Source organism: Ornithorhynchus anatinus, chromosome 4 (genome assembly GCF_004115215.2).
Source record: "Ornithorhynchus anatinus isolate Pmale09 chromosome 4, mOrnAna1.pri.v4, whole genome shotgun sequence".
NCBI classification, from domain to species: domain Eukaryota; kingdom Metazoa; phylum Chordata; class Mammalia; order Monotremata; family Ornithorhynchidae; genus Ornithorhynchus; species Ornithorhynchus anatinus.
The window spans coordinates 36,838,005-36,864,212 of NC_041731.1; the positions used below are offsets into that span (position 1 = coordinate 36,838,005).

The following is a 26,208-nucleotide window of genomic DNA, read 5'->3' on the forward strand; positions in this document are numbered from 1 at the left end:
CATCATTATTATTACTGTCCCTGTTAACTGTTGTATTGTTCTCTCCCAAATGCTTAGTACAGCTCTCTGCACAGAGTAAGCACTTAATAAATATGATTGAATGTAGGAAGCTGTCGGCAGGCCGGTGGGAAGCAGAGCAAACTGACGAGACAACCAAGTAGATGGGTGGTACAGACATCTTCCACCTACCACCATCGCCCACCACCCCCTACTACTCAGAAACAGCAAGGATAGACCTCAAGATTGGGAGCCAGGAGACCTGTTTTACTCCCTGCTCTGCCTCTTGCCTGTTATGTGGCCTCCCTGCCTCGCAGTGTATCTGCCTCAGCGTTGGGACAGGGGTCAGCACATAGTAAAGTGCTACAAAAACCTCAATTATTATTACCCCGATCTACTCTTACCACCAACCACTACCACCAGCACTCGGACTTAAACCCGGATTACTCTCCTCAGACATGGTTTCTGGACGATAAATCCCTCTCCCATGGTCTCCCAGACCTCTGGGCAGAGGCCGGATGCCTCCGGGAGAAAGCCCGTTGGCTCTTCCATCAGAAACGAACAGGAAGGCAAAAAACCGGTTCTCGGCCCCACCCTGCGCACAACACTGCACCCCTTCCCCACCCTGTTTGTCTCCTCGCCCCTCAGGAAGGGGTTGGCCTTTCCACCCATTCCGGGGCCTGCTCTCCCAAGGTACTCTCCCAAGCACTTAGTACAGTGCTCTTCACACAGTAAGCACTAAATAAATAAATAAATAAATAAATAAATAAATAAATAAATTGTGGTATTTGTTAAGCGCTTACTATGTGCAAAGCAAAAGGTGATCAGGTTGTCCCACGTGGGGCTCACAGTTTACTATTGAATGCATTGGATCCTCCTGCCCTCGGCCTTCTAGAGCCAAATCACTAACGGACAACACATGCCAGAAGGGATAATGGAACAACAAGCTGTGAAGCAATGAAATGTTCTTCCTTCCTCAAACCCACCAGCAGCAGGTTCAAGTAATCCCTGTCCCTGTTTCTTTTGGGTTGGATGGCCGCTGGGAGCAAGAACAAATTAAACGACAAACCAGTCAGTGGGGAGGAAAGGACATAGCAGATGATAAACCTTCTCAGATCCATTTTGTCTTGGGAAGCCTCAAGGCCAGGGCACAAGGAAGAGGACTTCTGTAACGCACTCGCCCAAGCGCTTGATTTTCATCATCTGTAAAATAATAATAATGTTGGTATTTGTTAAGTGCTTACTATGTGCAGAGCACTGCTTTAAGCGCTGGGGTAGATACAGGGTAATCAGCTTGTCCCACGTGAGGCTCACAGTCTTCATCTCCATTTTACAGATGAGGGAACTGAGGCACCGAGAAGTTAAGTGACTTTCCCACAGTCACACAGCTGACAAGCCCCAGATAGGGATTTGAACCCATGAACTCTGTCTCCCCAGCCCGGGCTCTTTCCACTGAGCCACGCTGCTTCTCTAAAATGGGTAGTGAATGCCTGCTGTCCCACCTCCTTAGACTGTAAACCTCAAATAAAACAGGGACTGTGTCCAAACAGATTATCTTGTATCTGCTCTAGCATTAAACACAATGCTTAACCCCTAGAAAGCATTTACAAATACTATAAGTGCTATTGATATACAATAGCATGATAGGTCAACTAAGCACCCCCCAAAAATTAATTAAATCTAGGCCCATGGAAGGTGTTAATCCAGTCCTGCATCCGACTATATCCTCCACCTCCAAAATCCTGGAAACCGTAGATTTTCTTTTTCATGGTATTTGTTAAGCGCTTACTATGTGCCAAGCACTGATCTTGATCAAATGAACTTTAACACTAGGAGTGTCCATATAGCACTGGAAAGTTTCACTAAGGTTTCCTCTAATGTGGTTCTTGTTCAGATTATCAAAAATGGAAAATACTAACAGCACTAGCACTGTTTTGATTCTATTCTCCCGTCCTTATTTAGGATAGAATATCTCTATTTTAAATATTCAAGATGGCATGAAAATGTCCTGCGTGGTGCGAGTACCACTGCCTGGGACAGGGAGGTCTGAGGATGCCTCGATCTCTCCACCGAGGTCATCAGCAATCGGAACCACTGCCTACTGTCTACCCACCCACCAGGATTATAGGACATTTCGTTCCCAATCTGCTGTGGCAGAGAAACTGCCATCTTCTTCATCTTCCCGTTTTCCCTGCAGTCAAATCAGGGTGTGGCTGTCTAACCCTCGGGTGACAAAAACCCAGGTTCATACATTATTACATTTCAAACTCAGCCTGTCTTCACACCTACACTGCCCAGCCCAGGCTGTTTACTCCTATTCACTGGCCTCTTCACTCTCAAGGCTCCAAGGACAATTTCAACCATCTCCTCAGCGTTCTCTTAAACCCTGGACTCTTCTCTCTCAAGGCCCCAAGGACAATTCAACGATCTCCTCAGGGCTCTCCTAGTCCCTTGCCTTCTTACTGTCAACGACTCAAGGGCAATTCAACCATCCCCTTTGGGTATCAACGGATTAAATCGTGATTGCTGGCATTTACCCCACCAACCCCACCATAACCCTTCAATCCCCCCTCCTCCTGTCAGTCCATCCCAGTCCTCTCCTCCCGCCACACCTCCCCGGTCCAACTGCTCGGCTTCCTTTGCGAAGCCCCCATTCCTCCTCCTCTCCCTATCCCTATAATCCTCCCCATCCCTAGTCCCCCTCCCCTTGTGCAGACCCCCATCAACTCACTCCCATCCAACCCCTCCCCACCCCTTACATCAACCCCACTCCTCCTCCCTGCCCCCTCCCTGTCATCCTGTCCCAGAGTCACCCCTCATCAACTAATGAGAAGCAGCGTGGCTCAGTGGAAAGAGCCTGGGCTTCGGAGTCAGAGGTCATGGATTCGACTCCCGGCTCTGCCACTTGTCAGCTGTGTGACCGTGGGCAAGTGACTTCACTTCTCTGGGCCTCAGTTACCTCATCTATAAAATGAGGATTAACTATGAGCCTCACGTGGGACAACCTGATTACCCTGTATCTCCCCCAGCGCTTAGAGCAGTGCTCTGCACATAGTAAGTGCTTAACAAATACCAACATTATTAATATTATTAATTCCCAAACAAACCCTCCCCAACCTTGTTCTGCCCCCTCCCCCGTAACCCCTTCCACAGCTTTAGCCAAATGTGGCCTGTGGAAACTCCGCTCCATCATGGGGAAGCTTCCCAAACACTGCAAGCAAACAGTGTGACTGATTAATTTTTGAATAATTTAACTAGTTAACAGTGGATTTAAAAAGGTGACTTTTCCCATTAATTCAACATATCTTCTGAACAGGCAAAAAGGGGATGTTCTCTGAAGCAAATCAAAATCGAATTCTGCCCTTTCAGTTGATCCTAAAGGCAATAAAAAGAAAAGCAGTGGAGAACCTTGTATGTCCTTTATTGTAATCTTTCACTAATTCTTTCCAAAGGAAGATTCATTCATTCAATCATATTTATTGAGCGCTTACTGTGTGCAGAGCACTGTTCTAAATGCTTGGAAAGTACAATGGGGCAACAGATAGAAACAATCCCTAAGATTCTTATCTGTTCCGAATTTCGGCATGGTTCTTAGGCACGGCCACATACCTCAATTTCTGAAGGATGGCCGGCCTTCCCAGAAGTTGCTCATCCCACATGTATTCTGGGGAAAGAACTTTGGTTGGTTTATGGTAAAGCAGATAGTTGTTTAGGTGACTCTCATCGTGCCAAACTGCTTCAATGCGACTGCTCTTGTCCATCATCATGGCTTGGTGACACTCCTTGGTGAGCTTGTACACCTCGCTCACTGTCCCTCCAAAAAAGGCCCCCATGTAGTAGAAGTCCCCCTCGTCCGGGGGAATGTAGGCTTGAGACAACGGCCACCGCTCGAAGGTGAAGGATCTCCGTTCGGCCCCGTAGGAGCCCGGGTGGAGAGTGCCGAACAGAGGGCTCAGAATCTCCACCCCGACGTGGTCGCTGAACTTCATATCTACGTCAGCACACACGAGATATTCTACTTCCCGGTGGAAGCGTTGCTGGGCGAAGTAGCTGATCATCTCCATGCGGTGCATGGAGACGTCCTGCCAACGGGCGTAGTTCTGGACTTCCAGCACCACCGTTTTCCCTCCTTCTCGGAGGGGGACGGCGGGGACGTCAGCTGGTCGGTCCGTGTAGACGTAATTATTCACCTTGTGCCCCACCATGAAATGCTTCTCTGCAGTTTCCAGGAACAATTTCAGGAAGATCACATACCTGCATGTGAGATTTCAAAATTAAATAGAGGCATCAATTTCTGGGTCACTCATGACTGAAAAATCATATCCTTTAAAGACACTAGACCATATCTACATTTTGTCAGGACTGTCTAAAATTGACTAATCCACTATGCATCTATTAGAATCCTGCAAAGTTACTGGATCTTATTGGATCAAAATCAGAGCCACTTTGCTGTATGTACACAAAGCAGGACCAATGCCAGTCATCCCAACTTAAGACTACTAAAGGAAGATATGAAATTAGGAACTCTATCCAGGTGCCAATTCAGAGTTCTGAGTAATTCCCAGTCAGCATGATTGAACCAAACTCCCAAACCAGGCAAGATCAAAATCAGGATTTAACTAGGGACACAAATGGGAAAGGTCACAACAGAGAATACTAAAGTCAAGTTTGGCAAGGTTGAATTTATAGACCCTGAAGACCATGAACACTAGGGCAAACAGAAAAACCATGCTACTTGCTATAGTGGAAAGAACTGTGGCCTAGTGACCAGAGCAAGGTCTGGGGACACAGAGGATCTGGGTTCTAATCCCTGCTTCAGCACTTGTCTGTTATGTGATCTTGGGCAAATCACTTAACTTATCTGTGCCTCCGTTTCCCCATCTGTAAAATTGTGATTAAGACTGTAAGCCCCATGCAGGATAGAGAATGTATGCAACCTGACTAGCTTGCATTTACCCTAAGAGTTAGTATAGGGCCTGGAACACAGTAAGCACTTAAATACCATAACTATTATTATTATTTACTGCCTGAATGGTTTGCTTGGGGAAAAGCTGGGAAATTGGATTTAGACTAAAATACCCCCCAATCAAGCTAATATCAAATTTAGCCCCATTAGCTTCTCTTTTATTTCTGGTAGAGTTAAATACACCCTCTCAGTATCACACCTGGAGAGCTTCTAGTACTCTACCAGTCTCGACTATGGAAGGAAGAGTCAAGCAGAGGCCTACCCATTCCATTCCTAGCTTGGCCAGTGACTAACAAGTGGAAGGCAATCTGCTACAAGTCTAAACTCACCCATGCTGGGCAGCAGTGGCACGGGAGCAAGTCGATGGTGGCGACTCAAGTTTTCCGCGTGGAAGGAGGCAGTGGTAAACCACTTCCAGATTTTTACCAAGAAAACGCTATGACTACACTACTGGAACAATTGCAGATGGAGGTGGGGCATTTTAGAAGAGATGTATCCATGGAGTCAATATGGGTTGGAGACGACTCGATGGCATAAGACAAGAAAAGAGTGAAACACATTAACATATGTAGGTCTTTCTTGCTGGGTCTTAGGGAGAACAGTGAGGCAGGACTTTACAGCCAAACAGCTAGGTTCAACTGAGTCATTTCCCTTGGCTTTGCCTCCAGGAGAGTTCAGCACCACACTCGGGGGGTTTGTCATCCTGTTGACTGAGAAACGGGCCCCCTCCCAGAATTGCCCATTGACTGTGGGTGGGAAAAGCGTTCTGGTTCTGGTAATTCTGAGCAAGCCTGTGACCTTGCTCCAACACTGTCCATTCCACGTAACTAGAAGTAGCAGAATAGATCAATCAAATAATCAGTGGTATTTATTCATTCATTCATTCAATAGTATTTATTGAGCGCTTACTATGTGCAGAGCACTGTACTAAGCGCTTGGGATGAACAAGTCGGCAACAGATAGAGACGGTCCCTGCCGTTTGACGGGCTTACAGTCTAATCGGGGGAGACGGACAGACGAGAACAATGGCAATAAACAGAGTCAAGGGGAAGAACATCTCGTAAAAACAATGGCAACTAAATAGAATCGAGGCGATGTACAATTCATTAACAAAATAAATAGGGTAACGAAAATATATGCAGTTGAGCAGACGAGTACAGTGCTGTGGGGATGGGAAGGGAGAGGGGGAGGAGCAGAGGGAAAAGGGGAAAATGAGGGTTTAGCTGCGGAGAGGTAAAGGGGGGATGGCAGAGGGAGCAGAGGGAGAAGAGGAGCTCAGTCTGGGAAGGCCTCTTGGAGGAGGTGAGTTTTAAGTAGGGTTTTGAAGAGGGAAAGAGAATCAGTTTGGCGGAGGTGAGGAGGGAGGGCGTTCCGGGACCGCGGGAGGACGCGGCCCGGGGGTCGACGGCGGAACGGGCGAGACCGAGGGACGGTGAGGAGGTGGGTGGCGGAGGAGAGGAGCGTGCGGGGTGGGCGGTAGAAAGAGAGAAGGGAGGAGAGGTAGGAAGGGGCAAGGTGATGGAGAGCCTCGAAGCCTAGAGTGAGGAGTTTTTGTTTGGAGCGGAGGTCGATAGGCAACCACTGGAGTTGTTTAAGAAGGGGAGTGACAGGCCCAGATCGTTTCTGCGGGAAGATGAGCCGGGCAGTGGAGTGAAGAATAGACCGGAGCGGGGCGAGAGAGGAGGAAGGGAGGTCAGAGAGAAGGCCGACACAGTAGTCTAGCCGGGATATAACGAGAGCCCGTAGCGGTAAGGTAGCCGTCTGGGTGGAGAGGAAAGGGCGGATCTTGGCGATATCGTAGAGGTGAAACCGGCAGGTCTCGGTAACGGATAGGACATGTGGGGTGAACGAGAGAGACCGGTCAAGGATGACACCGAGATCACGGGCCCGAGAGACGGGAAGGATGGTCGTGCCATCCACGGTGATAGAGAAGTCTGGGAGAGGACCGGGTTTGGGAGGGAAGATGAGGAGCTCAGTCTCGCTCATGTCGAGTTTTAGGTGGCGGGCCGACATCCAGGTGGAGACGTCCCGGAGGCGGGAGGAGATGCGAGCCTGAAGGGAGGGGGAGAGGACAGGGGCGGAGATGTAGATCTGCATGTCATCTGCGTAGAGATGGTAGTCGAAGCCGTGAGAGCGAATGAGTTCACCGAGGGAGTGAGTGTAAATGGAGAACAGAAGAGGGCCGAGAACTGACCCTTGAGGAACTCCAACAGTTAAAGGATGGGAGGGGGAGGAGGCGCCAGTGAAGGAGACCGAGAATGATCGGCCAGAGAGGTAAGAGGAGAACCGGGAGAGGACAGAGTCCGTGAAGCCGAGGTGAGATAAGGTATGGAGGAGGAGGGGATGGTCGACAGTGTCAAAGGCAGCAGAGAGGTCAAGGAGGATCAGAATGGAGTAGGAGCCATTGGATTTGGCAAGAAGGAGGTCACGGGTGACCTCAGAGAGAGCAGTCTCGGTAGAGTGGAGGGGACGGAAGCCAGATTGGAGGGGGTCTAGGAGAGAATGGGAGTTAAGGAATTCTAAGCATCGATTGTAGACGACTCGTTCTAGGATTTTGGAAAGGAAGGGTAGTAGGGAGATAGGACGATAACTGGAGGGGGAAGTGGGGTCAAGAGCGGGTTTTTTTAGGATGGGGGAGATGTGGGCATGTTTGAAGGCAGAGGGGAAGGAGCCCTTGGAGATTGAGTGGTTAAAAATAGAAGTTAAGGAAGGTAGGAGGGCAGGGGCGATGGTTTTAAGAAGGTGAGAGGGAATGGGGTCCGAGGCGCAGGTGGAGGGGGTGGCACTTGCGAGGAGGGAGGAGCTCTCCTCTGAGGATACTGCAGGGAAGGATGGGAAAGTAGGGGAGGGGGTTGGTGGGGGGGAGGGGAGAGGCGGAGGGGTGACTTTGGGGAGCTCAGACCTGATCGTGTTGATTTTCGTGAGGAAATAGGTGGCCAGATCATTGGGGGTGAGAGATGGGGGAGGGGGAGGAACAGGGGGCCTAAGGAGAGAGTTAAAGGTCCGGAACAATCGGCGGGGGTGAGGGGCATGGGTGTCGATGAGGGAGGAGAAGAAGCTTTGCCTGGCGGAGGAGAGGGCAGAGTTAAGGCAGGAAAGGATCAATTTGAAGTGTGTGAGGTCGGCTTGGTGCTTGGACTTTCGCCAGCAGCGCTCAGCAGCTCGAGCATAGGAGCGTAGGAGGCGGACGGAGGAGGTGATCCGGGGCTGTGGGTTAGTGGAGCGAGAACGGCGGAGGGAAAGGGGGGCGAGAGAGTCGAGATGAGTAGAGAGGATGGAGTTGAGAGCGGAGACCCGATCGTCGAGAGTGGGAAGAGAGGACAGGGCGGCAAGGTGAGGAGAGATGCTATTGGAAAGACGGATGGGATCGAGAGAGCGGAGGTCTCTGTGGGGCAGTAGCGAAGATTTGCAGGGGGAGGGAGTGTGAGAGATGAGGCAGGTGAGAAGGTTATGGTCAGAGAGAGGGATTTCAGAGTTGGTGAGGGAGGAGATAGTGCAGCGGTAGGAGATGACGAGATCGAGGGATTTACTGAATACTTACTGTGTTCAGAGTACTGTACTAAGCACTTGGGAGAGTATAACACAACAGAGTTGGTAGACATACCCAACTCTGCTCTGCCCAAAAAGAGTTTAGAATCTTTTCAAATTGCTCAGTGACTAAATGCCACAAAGAAGAATCTGCAAGATGCCCTCCCTCCCAGAAACTATCCTGGCTGGGAGAAAAATCAAACGACAGGGAGAAAAGCTCTCAGTCTGAGAAATACAAGTGTTTTGGGTATCATCAGGATACAGATTAAATCTCAAGCCTTAAGCAAACCTTCACAGGTGGTGCAGAGGGGAAGAGAGTGTAGAGAAGCCAAAGTGGAGATCTGATATTTGGCCAGTAAATGTGGAGAACAAGAAAGGGAGAGTCGCCTATCTCCCAGGCAGTGTATATGGGGGCAGTCCAGGGAGAAGTTTCAGTCTCCCCAATCTGGCTCCAAGAAGCTTGGCCTCTTTCACTGGTTGTTTTGGCCTTCAGCTTCTCCCAAGTCTTGCAGCATTTCCCTGAAACCCATTTCTGCCTCCCTAATCTAGTTATATGGAATCTTTATTTAATCTTGCTAGTTCCCTCCTAGCAGGCCTGGCAACTAGGGAGAATTCTTCTTTTCCACACTGTAGAAACCAACCTCTAAGCATTATTGAGAAGCTCCAGGTGATTATTGTCACCCAAACTCCTTTTCATCATATATTATTATTATTATTATTAAGTGCCGAGTCATTTCTGATTCATAGCGACTCCATGGATATACTTTCTCCAGAACGTCCTGTCCTCTATCATAATCCTCAACCTTTCTAATGGTTCTTCCATTATTGTTGTTATGGTCTCTATCCATCTAGCTGCTAGTCTGCCTCTTCCACATTTTCCCTGGGCTTTCCCTAGCCTTAGTGTCTTCTTCAGAGAATTAGTCCTCCTGATTATGTGTCCAAAATATGCTAATCTAAGTAGAGTCATTTGACTTTCCAAAGACCACTTTGGTTTAATTTGTTCTAAAATCCATTTCCTTGTCTTTCGGGTAGTCCATGGTATTCGCAAAAGCCTTCTCCAATACCATATTTCAAAAAAATTGATGTTCTTTCTATCCTGTTTTTTCACTGTCCTGCTTTCCAATCCACACATTGTCACTGGAAATACCATAGAGCTGACAATTTGTATTTTTGCGGCAATCGCTGCAGCAGCACATTAGTGGTCATCTGATTGGAAGAGATCAGTTTATGTTTATTATATATAGAAATCCCAAAAATCTTTATTCCAGCAGCCAGCAGCATTAATGTTTGTTCTATGTTTGTTCTTTTTCTTTTAACCTCCACATACCTCCCGGGGCTTAGCCCAGGAAAGGGACAGGAAGTGGGCAAACTGCTTTTTTCTCCCACACCCACTGACAAAGAAACCAGAGGTGAGTTTCATGTCCCTCTCCCCATGCCGGTCTTATATGATTTGCATTCATGTTCTGTCATTCACTTACTTTTTGATGGCAAACACCGTCAGTCCTACCGTGATGTTCCTTTGCCTGAATTGCTCGTTTAAGATGTCAGTGTTAAAAGTCCCTTCCCAGACAACAGCAGCAAGCCAGGGAGTAATTACCAGGACATCCGTTCTCCTGAAGAGCATAAACAGTAATCAGCTATTAAACGCTCATCACGGTCCACAAACAAGAGCAACTGTCCAGACTTCTAGTTCTCTCAGCTAGCGAGTTTACTCCTGAACCTGCCCCGATTCAAGACTTAGAACTCTTTGAACTTGTGAGAATTTGAGAACAAGCCTTAAAACTTGTTAGAAGGAGTGTTGCCTAGTGGATAGACCACTGGCCTAGGAGTCAGAAGGCCCTAGACTGTAATCCTAATTCTAATGAGAAGCACCATGGCTCAGAGAAGCAGCGTGGCTCCGTGGAAAGAGCACGGGCTTGGGAGTCAGAGGTCATGGGTTCGAATCCCAGTTCTGCCACTTGTCAGCTATGTGACTGTGGGCAAGTCATTTAACTTCTCTGTGCCTCAGTTACCTCATCTGTAAAATGGGGATTAAGACTGTGAGCCCCATGTGGAACAACTTGATTCCCCTGTGTCTACCCCAGTGCTTAGAACAGTGCTCTGCACATAGTAAGCGCTTAACAAATACCAACATTATTATTATTAGCTCATTTGTAAAACGAGGATGAAGACTGTGAGCCTCATATGGAACATGGACTGTGTCCAACCTGACTGGTTTATATTTACTCCAGGAGTTACTCCAGAGCCTGGCACATAGTTAGCACTTAATAATTATCATTAAAAAAAAGAAAAGAAAAAGAAACTTCCCCTCATCCAGCTGTCATGTATGAGGAAGATAGGACTCAAGTGTGCTGACTGAAAAATAGGCCAGTTCATGACCAATAAAAACCAAAGACTTCACTATAATCTGGGAGTCACTTTCAACCTGTCTACTGGCCAACACCAGCCAGGGAGGAATGCACGGGGTGCAAATTTACTTATGGGGGATGTAGAACTTGTGGTTTGGGGTAAATCAACCAGAAAAAGAAGGGAAAATGGGAATAAACAAGAACAGTTCTTATTAAAAAAAAATTTTTGAAAGCCCACTAAGTGTACCCTGCTAAAATCAAGCCAACCAGAGGATCCATTAGTAATCCAAACCCTCAGGATATTACTGGGACTCTACCACCTAAACTGGAAATATTCAAGACGAGGTAATCTTCTACACTTTCATTTTGGATGATCTGGATTTTAAATGTTACAGTTGATCAAGCAGGGTCTATGAAGGGAGAGGGCCAGAATTACTAACTATAGAATAACAGGCAGCAAAGCCCCAATCTGTCAGGGACACTCCTGTTCCTCTCTTGATCACCACCCCATTCCCATTCCTATCTCAGTTCTCGAGCCCTCCGCAGATGGACTAGGAGATACCAGGTCAGGTCAGGGTGACCCTGGGGTGGACAAACTCCTCTTTACATGTTGAGGTTTCCTGGGGACAAATTTGGATCTGTGTATTTGATATATGCCCCATCCTCAGCCTCACAGCACTTAAGTAAATATATATATATGTTATTAATTTTTATTAATGTCTGTCTCCACCTCTAGACTGTAAAATCACTGTGGACAGGGAATGTGCCAGCAACCCTGTTGAATTCTTCTCTCCCAAGCGCTTTATTACAGTGCTCTGCACATGGTAAGCACTCGTTGAATACCACTGCTTGCTTGATTGACTTAATTATCAGAGAACCCATACTTGTCTCATCGCCTTTAGGCTGACAATTAAACACAGTAGAGATTGGGAAAATTCTGCTTCTCTCTACAGAGGTTCCAGTTCCTTCCAAGAGTATGAGTTGGCACGTGACATAATGTGATAATAACCTACAGATGCAATTTTGTGGGACTCCACCCATTTTCAGCCAATTTTGCCTGAAATCTAACCACTTCTCTGGGGTGTCTCTCTCCTCACGATTTGGTTCAGAGCCATTGCATCTTCTTTCCAGGTTTATGTGAATTCAGGAGCTGCATCTAAGCCAAGTAATTCAACTGGACATAAAGGCATCAGGTACCATATCCATACCAGGTAGGGGACAGATCAGCTGAAAACCAGACCGTCCATTGTGAAACAGAACAAATGGCTAGCTAAAATGGAAGATCCAAATGACTCACTGATCAGGTGTATTCCCATCGTTACACATATCTACATCTCAAATGATCTCTCTCCCTCTCTCCAGGCTCACATCTCCTCCTACCTTCGACACATCTCTACTTGGATGTCCTCCTGTCACCTTAAACTTAACATGTCCAAAACAGAGCTCTCTATTGTCCCACCCAAACCACGTCCTCTCCCTGACTTTTCCATCACTGTAGATGTCACCACCATCCTTCCTGTCTCACAAGCCCATAACCTTAGTGTCATTCTTGACTCCTCTCATTCAACCCACATATTCAATGCGTCACCAAATCCTGTCGGTTCCACCTTTACAGCATCGCTAAAATGCGCCCCTCCCTCTCCAACCAAACCGCTACCACATTAATATTGCCATTGTTCTCGTCTGTCCGTCTCCCCCGATTAGACCGTAAGCCCGTCAAACGGCAGGGACCGTCTCTATCTGTTGCCGACTTGTTCATCCCAAGCGCTTAGTACAGTGCTCTGCACATAGTAAGCGCTCAATAAATACTATTGAATGAATGAATGAATGAATAATACAATGACCCATCCTATCCTGCCTGGATTACTGCATCAGCCACCTTTCTGACCTCCCAACCTCCGGCCTCGCCCCACTCCAGTCCACACTTCATTCCGCTGCCCAGATCATCTTTCTACAAAAATGTTCAGGACAAGTCACCCCACACCCCCTCAAAAATCTCCAGTGATTGCCTAACCACTGCTATATCAAACAAAAACTCATCACCATTGGCTTTAAAGCACACTCCATCACCTTGCCTCTCCTACTTCACCCTCGCTTCTCTCCTTCTACAACCTTCTCTGACCTGACCTTCTCTCTAAACCTCAATCTCGCCTCACTGCCGACCCCTGGCCCATGCCCTGCCTCTGCCCTGGAACGCCCTCCCTCCTCAATTACTCTCCTCCACTTCAAAACCTTATTGAAGGCACCTCTCCTCCAAGAGGACTTCCCAGACTAAGCCCCACTTTTCCTCACCTCCCACTTCGTTCTGTGTTGCTCTGACCTGCTCCATTTTCTCTCCCCTGCCTCAGCCCCACAGCACTTAGGTATAAATCTGTAATTTTGTTTATTTGTACTGAAGCCTTTCTCCCCGCCTCTAGACTGTGAGCTTGTGGGCAATTAACAACTGTTAATTGTTGTATTGTGTTTTCCGAAGGGCTTAGTGCAGTGCTCTGCACACAATAAGTGTTTAATAAATAGATTGAAGTGTCATGTACTAACAAACTCAAGATCACCAGCCACGTAGGGAAAAATTGTTTCTTGGCTTCTAGACCCTCAGTTTCTCTGTAAAACGAGAGTAGGGACAGCAGTTTAACTTTCACAGTGGCTGAAAGGAAGAGGGCTTAAAATGATAGGGAAGGGTTCTGCAAGTAGAAATGGGCAAAAAGAAGAAAATATAAAAATATTGCTTTCCTCCTGGATTTGTTGTTTTAGAACCAGCTGAAGATGTTTGAGAGCCAGGCTTTGACTTTCAGAGAACGCTGGCCTTGCGGCTCTCTGTCCACTAACTGAGGACTCCCAGCTAAGCTTCCCTCCCAACAATTAGCATCAGTGGCCCCCCATTCTCCCTCCTACTCCTCCGCACTCTGCTCCAACATACTGTAGCTGGGGATTGAGATTGTGAGCCCCATGTGGGACATGGACAGTGTCCAACCTGACTGGCTTATATCTACCCCAGGGCTTAGCACAGCATGGCCTAGTGGACAGAGTATGAGCCTGGGAGACAGAAGGTCATGGGGTCTAATCCTGGCTCTGCCAATTGTCTGCTCTGTGACGTGGGCAAGTCGCTTCAATTCTCCATTCCTCAGTTATCCTTATTTGTAAAATGGAGATTGAGACTGTGGGCCCCACGTGGGATAGGGACTGTGTCCAACTCGATTTGCTCGTATCCACCCCAGGGCTTAGTTCAGTGGTTGGCACATAGTAAGTGCTTAACGAATACCAGAAAAAAAATAAAAAGTGAGGAGGGGAGACTCGACCTTCTTGAAGCCACCAGAGGGTGACAGAGGTTCAGGAAAGCCCGAAGTGGCCAAGGCCCTTGAGACCAAAGGAAGAGGACAGGAAAAGGAGGAGGAGACACTATAAAGTATCCCCAGAGTGGAGAGCTCCTCCTCTCCCTGTCGCGGTGGCAAGACATGGCCTGACACTCGGCGCCCTTACTCTATTCAGTGCTTGGGGGAATACAGTACAATAGGGTTGGTAGACAAATGACCCCTGCTGGTTTTCAATCTAGTAGGGGTGACAGACATTAAAACAAATTACAGATAGTGTCATTTTTCTACAAAACCTTTCATTCAGTCCACGTTTCCCCACTCTTCAAGAACTTTTGGTATTTCCCCATCAAGCCAAAACACCTTAAAAAAATGCTGATGAGCTTTAAAGCACTCAATCACTTTGCCTCCTCCTACCTTACCTCCCTGATTTCCTACTACAACCCAGTCCTCACACTTCACTCTTCTAATGTCAACCTACTCATCGTACCTCCATCTCACCTATCTCGCCGTGCCTCTGGCCTGAAACGCCCTCCTTCTTCGGATCCGACAGGCAGTTACTCTCCCCACTTTCAAAGCCTTATTCATTCATTCAGTAGTATTTATTGAGCGCTTACTATGTGCAGAGCACTGTACTAAGCGCTTGGAATGTACAAATCGGTAACAGAGACAGTCCCTGCCCTTTGACGGACTTACAGTCTAATCAGGGGAGAAGCCTCCTCCAAGAGGCCTTCCCTGATTAAGTCCTCAATTCCTCTTCTCCCATTCCCTTCACATCGCCCTCATTTGCCCACTTTATTCACCTCTCTCAGCCCCACAGCACATATGCATATACCCATAATTTACATATTTATATTCATGTCTGTCTTCCCCTCTAAACTGTAAGCTCACTGTGGGCTGGGAATGTGTCTAAGTCTTTTGTACGGTTATATTGTACTCTCCCAAGCGCTTAGTACATTATTCTCCCAAGCACTCAGTACAGTACTCCGCACCCAATAAGCATTCAATAAATACAGTTGTTTAATGTGCCAGGCACAGTACTAAGCACCGGGGAAGACACAAGCCAATCAGGTGGGACACAGTTTAAGAAGTGAAGTGACTTGCCCACTGCCACATAGGAGGAAAGTGGTGAGGCAGAATTAGAACTCGGGTCCTTCTGACTCCCAGCCTCATGCTCTTTCCACTAGAACATGCTGCTTCTTCACTCACATTCCAAGCCCTTCTAAAATCCACCTCGTCTCTAAAATGGGGATTGAGACTTTGAGCCCCAAGTGGGACAGGGATCGTGTGCAATCCTATTTGCTTGTAACCACGCCAGGGCTTAGTATAGTGCCTGGCACATAGTAAGTGCTTAACAAATACCACAATTATTATTACTATTATCCCACTTCCTCCAATCAACTTTCCCCAACTAACCAGTACTCTGGACCATGTTATCCCATCAGGCAACTCTAGAAATCTTAAATTTATTTTCACCCTCCTTAGCACTTATGTGGTACCCTTGCCTTCCTCAGCCTCCCTGGCACAGAGGTGAGCCTCCAGGTTGCTTCTATCATGGAGTCAGCGTTTGTCCCTGCCCTCCCCCTTCCCAACCTTTGCCCCATCTCCATGTGCGATAGAGCCCACAACCCTCTGACCCCCTACTCCTGGGGAGAGCTCAAGCTGCCTCAGCAGGGTGGAGGGGCTGCCCTGGGTCTGGGCCATGTGCAGGAGGAAGGCCAGGTGTATGCATGAACCAGTCAGTCAGTCAGTCGTATTTGAGCACTTACTGTATGCAGAGCACTGTTCTAAGTGCTTGGGAAGGGACAATATAACAATAAAGCAGCATGGCTCAGTGGAAAGAGCACGGGCTTTGGAGTCAGGGCTCATGAGTTCGAATCCCAGCTCTGCCACTTGTCAGCTGTGTGACTGTGGGCGAGTCACTTAACTTCTCTGTGCCTCAGTTCCCTCATCTGTAAAATGGGGATGAAGACTGTGAGCCCCACGTGGGACAACCTGATTCCCCTGTGTCTACCCCAGCGCTTAGAACAGTGCTCTGCACATAGTAAGCGCTTAACAAATACCAACATTATTATTATTAAACAGACACATTCCCTGTCCACGGTGAGCTGACAGTCTAGAGGGGGAGACAAACATTAATATGAATAAATTACAGATATGGACATAAGTACTATGGGGTTGCAGGGACCTGGATTTGGCCACCTCATGTTCTGGGGTCCCTCTGCCCAGAGATCAAGCCCCAGACCCTAGGCTACATGGTAGTGGGGGACTCAGGAAGAGTGGAGGTTGATGGAGACAACCACTGATCAGCTGAGGAAACACACTGTCGACCCAACAACCAGTGGAAGGCCACGCAGGATTGGAGCTAGAAGAACTGTCTTGGGGAGGGATTGGGAAAATGGGCAAAAACTTAGAAAATACCAGATTTGCAAGCAACATGTACTCAGTGCCTAGAACCACGGACATGTGCTGGGACTTCCTGGGAGGGTGTGGGAATATAAAAGCTTGGATTGGAACAGGATGCTCTTTGGGTGTGTTCTACATTGTGCCCTCAAGGAGAGTGGTAGCATTTTTGTTTTAAATAGTATTTGCTAAGCACTTACTATGTGCCAGGCACTGTAGTAAGCACTGGAGTAGATAGGAGATAAGCAGGTTGGACACAGTCCCTGTCCCACACAGGGCTCACAGTCTTAATCTCCATTTTACAGATGAGGTAACCGAGGCTCAGAAGAAGTGAAATGACTTGCCCAAGGTCACACAGCAGACAAATGGTAGAGCAGGGATTAGAATTCAGGTCCTCTGACTCCCAGGCCTGTACGCTATCCACTAGATGCTGCTTCTCTCATGTAAATATGTTTGTTCGGTTATTTAATAATAATGTTGGTATTTGTTAAGCGCTTACTATGTGCAGAGCACTGTTCTAAGCGCTGGGGTAGACACAGGGGAATCAGGTTGTCCCACGTGGGGCTCACAGTCTTAATCCCCATTTTACAGATGAGGTAACTGAGGCACAGAGAAGTGAAGTGACTTGCCCACAGTCACACAGCTGACAAGTGGCAGAGCCGGGATTTGAACCCATGACCTCTGACTCCAAAGCCCATGCTCTTTCCACTGAGCCACGCTGACCATTCTAGTTCTAAATATTTTTTGTTTTTATGTCCCCCTTTAGAGTAAAAACTTCTCATGGGCAGGGAATGTGAAAACATATTCTGCATTTTCCAAGCATTTAATACAGTACACTACACCAAGTGGGAGCTCAAATATTACTCCTGCTATTATTCTTTCTACTACTACTACTACTACTACTAATAATAATGTTGGTATTTGTTTAATGTTGGTATTTGTTAAGTGCTTACTCTGTGCTGAGCACTATTCTAAGCGCTGGGGTAGATACAAGGCAATCAGATTGTCTCATGTGAGGTTCACAGTCTTAATCCTCATTTTACAGATGAGGTAAATGAGGCACTGAGAAGTTAAGTGACTTGCCTAACATCACACAGCTGACAAGTGGCAGAGTCAGTATTAGAACCCATGACCTCTGACTCCTAAGCCCCGGCTCTTTCCACCAAGCCATGTTGCTTCACGCTACTACTGGGGCAGGCTCTAATAAGGTGGATCTAATCATCCTTGGCTTTACAGTCATTTAGCTTTGTCTGCCAAAAAATAACTTAGCTCTTTGTTTCTGACCAAAATATGAGGAAACCTCTTCTACGGTTATCATAGGCTTGCAGGCTCTTGCCCAACAGAAAACTCCCTTGAAAAAATACACTTGCTCCAGGCATGAGCCTATATATTTCATGGTGTCTTCTAGTTAGTAGGTTAGTTTATTATTCTAAGTTTAGTTTATTATTCTCACTGAAACTGCTTTTAATGCCCATGAAGTTTATTTTAGTTGAAAACTCTTACAGGGCACTGAAGGAAGTAAAACAAAGCTGATTGAGCCCATCTGATTATTAAGCAGAAAAATTGATTAGTTCAGTTGAGGGAAGAAAAAGCAAGATTGGGAAATTTAAATTCATTTAGGAAGCAGCATAGTCTAGTGGAAAGAGCATGTGCCTGGGAGTCAGAGGACCTGGTCCTAGTCCCAGCTCTACTACCTGCCTGCTGTGTGACCTTGGACAATTCACTTAACTTCTCTGTGCCTCAATTACCTCATCTGTAAAATGGGGATTAAGACTGTGAACCCATGCGGGACATGGTTGTGTCAAACTTGATTAAGTTGTAGAAGTCTTCTTCTCCACCTATCTTTCCCATCATAGTAGACAGTGCTACTGTTTTCCCTGTCTCAAACTCATAATTTTAGTATTGTCATCAACTCATCTCTCTCATTCTACCCTAATATTCAGTTTATCACCAAATGCAGTCAGTTCTACCTTCACATCTCTAGAATCTGCTCCATTCAAACTGCTATCACACAGATCCAAGTGCTTGCCATATGCTGCATCTGCCCTTCAGCCTTTTTGCTAACCTCCCTGTCTTCCATCTCCACCCTCTCCAAGCTTTACTTCTACTGTCCAAATGATTTTGATTTTTAAAAACCACAAAATTTTCAGTCCTTGTCTTCCCACTCCTCCAGAACCTCCAGTCTGTGCCTATTCACTTCCTTATCAAACAGAAACTTCTTACCACCAGCTTTAAAGCACCAAATCAGCTCATCCCCTGCTACCTTACTTGCCTGATTTTCTACTACAACCCAGCCCACACACACTGTTCCTCTAATGCCAACCTACTCCACCCCATCTCTTTTGCTATTGACCTCTTTCCAATACCCTCCCTCTGGCTCACAACTCCCTTCCCCTTTATATGTGATAGGCTACCACCCTACCCATCATTAAAGCCTTATTAAAATCACATGTTGTTGGTTTTTTGGGTTTTTTTTTTAATGATACTTGTTAAATACTTACTTCGTGCCAAGCAGGGTATTAAGCTCTGGGGTAGACACAAGATAATTAAGTTGGACTCAGTCCCTGCCCCATATGGGGCTCATTGTCTAAATAGGAGAGTGTATAAAAATTTTGGTACTTGTTAAGCACTTACTATTTGCCCAGCACTGTTCTCAACAGTTCGTAAGATACAGGTTAGTCAGGTTGGACAAAGTCCCTGACCCATACAGGGCTCACAGTCTTAATCCCCATTTTACAGATGAGGTAACTGCAGCTCAGAGAAGTGAAGTGAAGGTCACACAGCAGACATGTGTCAGAGGTGGGATTAGAACCCGTGACCTTCTGATTCCCAGACCCATGCTTTTGCCACTAGGCCATGCTGCTTCTCCCCATTTAATCCCCATTTTACTTATGAGGAAACAGAGGCACAGAGCAGTTAAATGACTTCCCCAAGGATACACAACAAACAAGATTATAACTCAGGTGCTCTGAATCCAAGATCTGTACTCTTTCCACTGGGCCATACTGCTTCCTCCAAGAGGCCTTTCCTGAATAAGGCCCTCCTTTTCCCCAACTCCCTCTTTTGTCTGCATCACCTGTTTACTTGGATCAGTACCCTTTAAGCATGTGATATTCCACCCTCCGCCCCAGAGCCTTTGTTTACACACCAATGTAGACTGAATTACTGGCTAATTTGTTCTAATGCTGGTTTCCCCTTCTAGACTATATGCTCCTTGTGGGCAGGGAGGTTTCTACCAACTCCGTTGCATTGAATGTTCCCAACTGCTTAGTACAGAGCATTCAATAAGACCATAATTGATTGATTGACTGGTTAGAGTAGTCTAAAGGCTTTAGGGAGAGAGCAAGCTCTTATGGAGATGGAGAGTGGAAGGTAGGCCCCAAAAAACTAACAGGTCATAATGACCCATTTTGGAGGTGTGAACCTCTTTGCCAGGGAGACAAACCCAACACTGGAGCCTCAGCAGGGGAATGGGGTGGTATATATATTTATGTTAATATCTGTCTCCCCCCAGACTGTAAGCTCACTGTGTGCAGTCAGTTAATTCTATTTATTGAGTACTTACTGTACACAGAGCACTTTACTAAGTGCTTGGAAGAGTACAACTTAACAATAAACAGACACATTCCGAGCCCACAATGAGTTTAAAGTCTACAGAAATGTGTCTACCAACTCTGTCATTTTGTACTCTCCCACGCACTTAGTTCAGTGCTCGGCACACAATAAGGACTCAGTAAATAACACTGATTGATTGATTAAGCGGGCACCTCATTGGTTCCCCATTATTCATTCATTCAATAGTATTTATTGAGCACTTACTATGTGCAGAGCACTGTACTAAGCACTTGGGATGAACAAGTCGGCAACAGATAGAGACGGTCCCTGCCGTTTGACGGGCTTACGGTCTAATCGGGGGAGACGGACAGACGAGAACGATGGCAATAAACAGAGTTCATTCAATAGTATTTATTGAGCGCTTACTATGTGCAGAGCACTGTACTAAGCGCTTGGGATGAACAAGTCGGCAACAGATAGAGACAGTCCCTGCCGTTTGACGGGCTTACAGTCTAATCGGGGGAGACGGACAGACAAGAACAATGGCACTAAACAGCGTCAAGGGGAAGAACATCTCGTAAAAACCGATGGCAAATAAATAGAATCGAGGCGATGTACAATTCATTAACAAAATAAATAGGGTAACGAAAATATATACAGTTGAGCGGACGAGTACAGTGCTGTGGGGATGGGAAGGGAGAGGTGGAGGAGCAGAGGGAAAAGGGGAAAATGAGGGTTTAGCTGCAGATAGGTAAAGGGGGGATGGCAGAGGGAGTAGAGGGAGAAGAGGAGCTCAGTCTGGGAATGCCTCTTGGAGGAGGTGAGTTTTAAGTAGGGTTTTGAAGAGGGAAAGAGAATCAGTTTGGCGGAGGTGAGGAGGGAGGGCGTTCCGGGACCGCGGGAGGACGTGACCCGGGGGTCGACGGCGGGATAGGCGAGACCGAGGGACGGTGAGGAGGTGGGCGGCAGAGGAGCGGAGCGTGCGGGGTGGGCGGTAGAAAGAGAGAAGGGAGGAGAGGTAGGAAGGGGCAAGGTGACGGAGAGCCTCGAAGCCTAGAGTGAGGAGTTTTTGTTTGGAGCGGAGGTTGATAGGCAACCACTGGAGTTGTTTAAGAAGGGGAGTGACATGCCCAGATCGTTTCTGCGGGAAGATGTCAGGTGCCCTCAGCTGGGACAACCCCTAGGCCACATTTTGTTATATTGTACTCTCCCAAGAGCTCAGTACAGTTCATTCATTCATTCAATCATATAAAGCGTTTACTGTGTGCAGAGCATTGTATTAAACACTTGGAAAATTCAATACAGCAATAGAGACATTCCCTGCCCACAGTGGGCTCACAATCTGGGGGAGGGGGAGATAGACATCAATACAAGTAAACAGACGTCAATATAAATAAATAGAATTATAGATATATGCATAAGTGCCGTGGGACAGTAAGCCTCAATAAATACAATGGAACGAATGAATTTGTCATGAGCAGCTGGAAGGGAAGAGAGCTACTCTGCCCCAGGCCACTCCAGATGAGTTCAGTCAGCTTTGCTTCCGAGGGTTGTTAAGACAACTTGATTTGCCTCCAAAAGAAACAAGTTTTGATGTTCTTCATATGGAGCACAGGAAAGAGTTTAAGCCCAGTGTCTATGTACAAGATGAGATGTCCTCCTACATAGTTTGTTTTTAATGGCATTGTTAAGGGCTTACTATGTATCAAGCACTTCTCTAAGCACTGAGGTGAAAACAAGGTAATCAGTTTGAACACAGTCCCTGTCTCACAGTCTTAATCCCTATCTGAAAGATGAGGTAGCTGAAGCACAGAGGGACTTGTCCAAGGCCACAAAGCGGACAAGTGGAGGAACTGGAATTAGAACCCAGGTCCTTCTGACTTTCAGGTTCGTGCTCTATTCACTAGACCACGCTGTTTATGCAATTAATTTCATAATTAATTGAATTGAATTTGTATTTATTGAGTGCTTATTGTGTGCAAAGCACTGTATTGTGTCCAGAGCACTGTACTAAGCATCTGGAGAGTACAGTATAACAGAGTTGGTAGACATGGTCTCTGTCTACATCAGTCTTACAGTCTAGAAGGGGAGACAGACATCAGTATAAATAAGCAACTTATGGGTATGTACATAAATGCTGTGGGACTGAGGGAAGGTTGAATAAAAGGTATCCAAGTGCCAGGGTAATGCGGAAGGGAGTTGGAGAAGAGGAAATGAGTTGAGGAAAGCCCCTTGGAGGAGAAATATCCTCAATAAGGCTTTGAAGGTGGGAAGAGTGATTTTCTGTCAGATACGAAGAGGGAGGGTGTTCCAGACCAGAAGTAGGTTGTAGGCAAGAGGTCAGTGACAAGTCCACATCCTGCTTCTGGCCTGGATCGCCCTCCCTCCTCAAATCCAAGAGTCAATTACTCTCCCCACCTTCAGAGCCTTTTTGAAGGCACCTCTCCTCCAAGAGGCCTTCCCTGACTAAGCCACACTTTTCCTCAACTCCCACTCTCTTCTGCATTGCCCCGACTTGCTCCCTTTGTTCGTCCCCCTCCCAGCCCTACAGTACTTATGTACCTATCTCTAATTTTATTTATATTGATGTCTGTCTCCCCCCACTAAGCTGTAAGCTCATTGTGGGCTTGGAATGTCACTGTTTATTGATGTACTGTACTCTCCCAAGCACTTAATACAGAGCTCTCCACACAGTAAGCGATCAATAAATGCAAGTGAATGAATGAATAAAAATAGATGAGATAGAAGTGGAGTAAGTTAGCATTAGAGGAGAGAGGTGTGCGGGTCGGTTGTAATAGGAGAGCAGCGAGATAAAATAGGAGGGGTCAAGGGGATTGAGAGCTTTAAAGCCAATGGTAAGGAGTTTCTGTTTGATGCTGAGGTGGGAAGGCAGCCGCTGGAGGTTTTTGAGGAGTGGGGAAACATGGACTGAATATTTTTGTAGAAAAATAATCCAGGCAGCAGGATAAAGTATGGACTGCAGAGTAGGGAGAGACAGCGTGGCCTAATGGATAGAGCACGGGCCTGGGAATCAGAAGGACCTGGGTTCTAATCCCATCTCCGCCACTTGTCTGCTGTACGACCTTGGGCAAATCACTTCACTTCTCTATGCCTCAGTTTACTCATCTGGAAAATGGAGATTAAGATTGTGAGTTCTACGTGGGATAGGGACTGTGTCCAACCCCATTGCTTCGTATAGTGTCTGTAAGTAAGTGCTTAAGAAATACTATTTTAAAAAAAAGCCAGGAGGCAGGGAAGTCAGCAAAGAGGCTGATGCAGTAATCAAGGTGAGATAGGATAAGTGCTTGGATTAAGGTGGTAGCAGTTTGGATGGAGAAGAAATGGGCATACTTTAGCAATGCGAAGGATGAAATGACAGAACTTAGTGACAGATTGAATATGTGGGTTGAATGAGAGAGAGGAATCAAGGGTGTGTGTCCAAGTTGGCGAATGGGTGAACTGGGGTGGAACAGGAAATCAGTGGAGTTGAGGAGTGATGGAAGGCCTGCAGTAGAAGGGTCATTAGGAACATCTCTGGGGCTGTTGAAGTCCCTAAGGATAAATGTAGGCATGGAGAAAGAGAGAAGGAATGTGCGAAAGAGACTGAAATGGTTCAAAAAGTTGAAGGTGGGGCCGAGGAAGGGGTGGTAGTTGACTGTGACTTGTAAGTATCCGGAGTAGGTGGTAGAGGCAGATGATATGGTCTTCAGAGGAAGGGAAAGGGAGGGATGGGGGAAGTGGGATGGTGTGAAAGCGGCACCCGGAGCGAGAAGGAAACTGACTCCTCCCCCTTTCCCAGTTAGTCTCGGAGAGTGGGACAAGATGAGACTCCCTCGAGAAAGAGCAGCAGGGGAGATAGTGTCATTTGGGGAGAGCCAGGTTTCAGGAAGGGTGAGGAGGAGCAGAGATTGGGTCAGGAACAGGTCAAGGATGAAGGAAAGCTTTCCCATAATGGAGTGGAGGTTCCACAGGCCACATCTGGCTGGGTGTGCCAAGGTGGAGAATGACATGAGGGGTGAGGAGGGGTTGGATGGGAATAAACTGAGCGGGTTGGTGGGAGGGTACATGTAGGGACAGGGGGATGAAGGGACAGGATAATAATAATAACAATAATAATAACTGTGGTATCTGTTAAGTGCTTACTATACACCAAACACTGTGCTGAGTGCCAATTTAGATACAAGATAATCAGGCTCACAAAGTAGGAGGGAGAACGGGTGTTGAATCTCCATTTTGCAGATGAGGGAACTGAGCCACGGAAAAGTTAAGTGACTTACAAAGATCACACGGCAGGCACCTGACAGTGTGGATTAGAACCCAGGGCGTTTGATTCCCAGGCCAGGGCTTTTTCCACTAGACCACACTGCTTTTCATGTGGATAAAAGGGATAGAGTAGGGGAGGAAGGTGGAGACTGGGTAAGCAGTGTGGAGGGGTTGGATGGAGGGCAAGGAGTGGGGTGCCGGGGAAGAAGGGAGAGGGATGGGCAGATTGGAGGAGGGGTTTTGGGTATGTGGTGAGGTCAGAGAAATTTCAGGGTTGTAGGTTTGGTTGTCAACAGCAATACTGCTTAATCCCATGGTTCCCTGATTTAAAGTGTTGCTGAATTGCATGCAGGTCTTGGGATCCTTGAGAGAGAACAGGGGAATGTTTAGGAATAAACCAAGAGCTGTGTTGATGTAAAGGCAGGCAGCCTTAAAAATCCAGGTCGTTGCCATTAGGGTGTCAGATAGTCACACCTGTTCTGTGTTCTTCACTGTGGATTCAGGAAGATGAAAGAAGGAAAGGTCTCTTCTCAGCCAAAACAGTTGGAAAGCAAAATTTCCATGTCCTGGTGAGCAGATGGTAGGGAGTGGTCCTGATGTTCATTCACTCATTCATTCATTCACATTTACTGAGTGCTTACTGTGTGCAGAGCACTGTACTAAGCACTTGGGAGAGTACGGTACAATAAACAGACATATTCCCTGCCCACAACGAGTTTGTAGTCTAGAAGGGGAGACCGGCATTAATATAAATAAATAAACTGCAGATATTTACATAAGTGCTGTGGGGCTGGAAAGGGGGGATGAATGAAGGGAGCAAGTCAGGGCGATGCAGAAGTGAGAGGGAGATGAGGAGAGGAGGGAAAGGAGAGAAAAGATGTTCGATGTTCTGAGCCTACTGAAGCAACTTGGCAGGGAGAGATCTTAGTGTCTTTGGGTGGCTCTCTGCCCCAAGAGAGTGTTGATCGATGGTCTGGTCCGGCTGAGGCAGCTTGGTAGGGAGAGATCTCAGTGGACCTGCGCAGCTCTATGCTCTGGTTAATAAGTCTAAAGTGGCACAGAAATGCTGAAGTTGTGGTTTGGGGGAGAGCATGTATAGTAGGGAGATGAGACACTAATCAGGGAAGGCCTTCTGGAGGAGATATGATTTCAGACAGAACTGGAATATGGAAAGAGCAGTAGTCTTCCAGATGGGCAGGAGAAGGGAGTTAATAATAATAATGATAATAATGTGTGGCATTTGTTAAACAACTACTATGTGCCAGGCACTGTTCTAAGCACTGGGGTGAATACAAGCAAATTGGGTTGGACCCAGTCCCTGTCCCACATGGGACTCACAGTCTTAATTCCCATTTTACAGCTGAGGTAACTGAGGCACAGAGAAATCAAAGTGACTTGCTCAAGGTTACACAGCGGAAAAGTGTCAAAGCTGGGATTAGCACTCAGATCCTTCTGACTGTAAGGTTATTGTGGGCAGAGAAGGTGTCTGTTTGTTGTTATATCGTACTCTCCCAAGCACTTTAGCACTTTCATTCAATAGTATTTATTGAGCACTTACTATATGCAGAGCACTGTACTAAGCGCTTGGAATGTACAATTCAGCAACAGATCGAGAGAATCCCTGCCCAATGACGGGCTTACAGTCTAAACGGGGGAGACAGATGGACAAAAACAAGACAACATATTCACGATAAATAGAATCAAGGGGATGTATACCTCATTAACAAAATAAATAGGGTAATAAAAATATATACAAATGAGCACAGTGCTGAGGGGAGGGGAAGGGAGAGGGGGAGGAGCAGAGGGAAAGGGAAAGGGAGCTTAGTGCTCTGCACTCAGT

General features: G+C 46.8%; 1 non-coding gene and 1 pseudogene across 1 annotated transcript; one reads left to right on the forward strand and one right to left on the reverse strand.

Annotated features, from left to right (window-relative positions):
• Positions 1 to 3,560: 3,560 nt before the first annotated feature.
• LOC114811255 lies at positions 3,561 to 12,165 on the reverse strand (annotated as a pseudogene).
• On the forward strand, positions 5,145 to 5,282 carry LOC114811432. The gene has a single exon (XR_003759134.1). It is a non-coding gene; the product is annotated as a small nucleolar RNA SNORA7 (small nucleolar RNA).
• Positions 12,166 to 26,208: the final 14,043 nt, after the last annotated feature.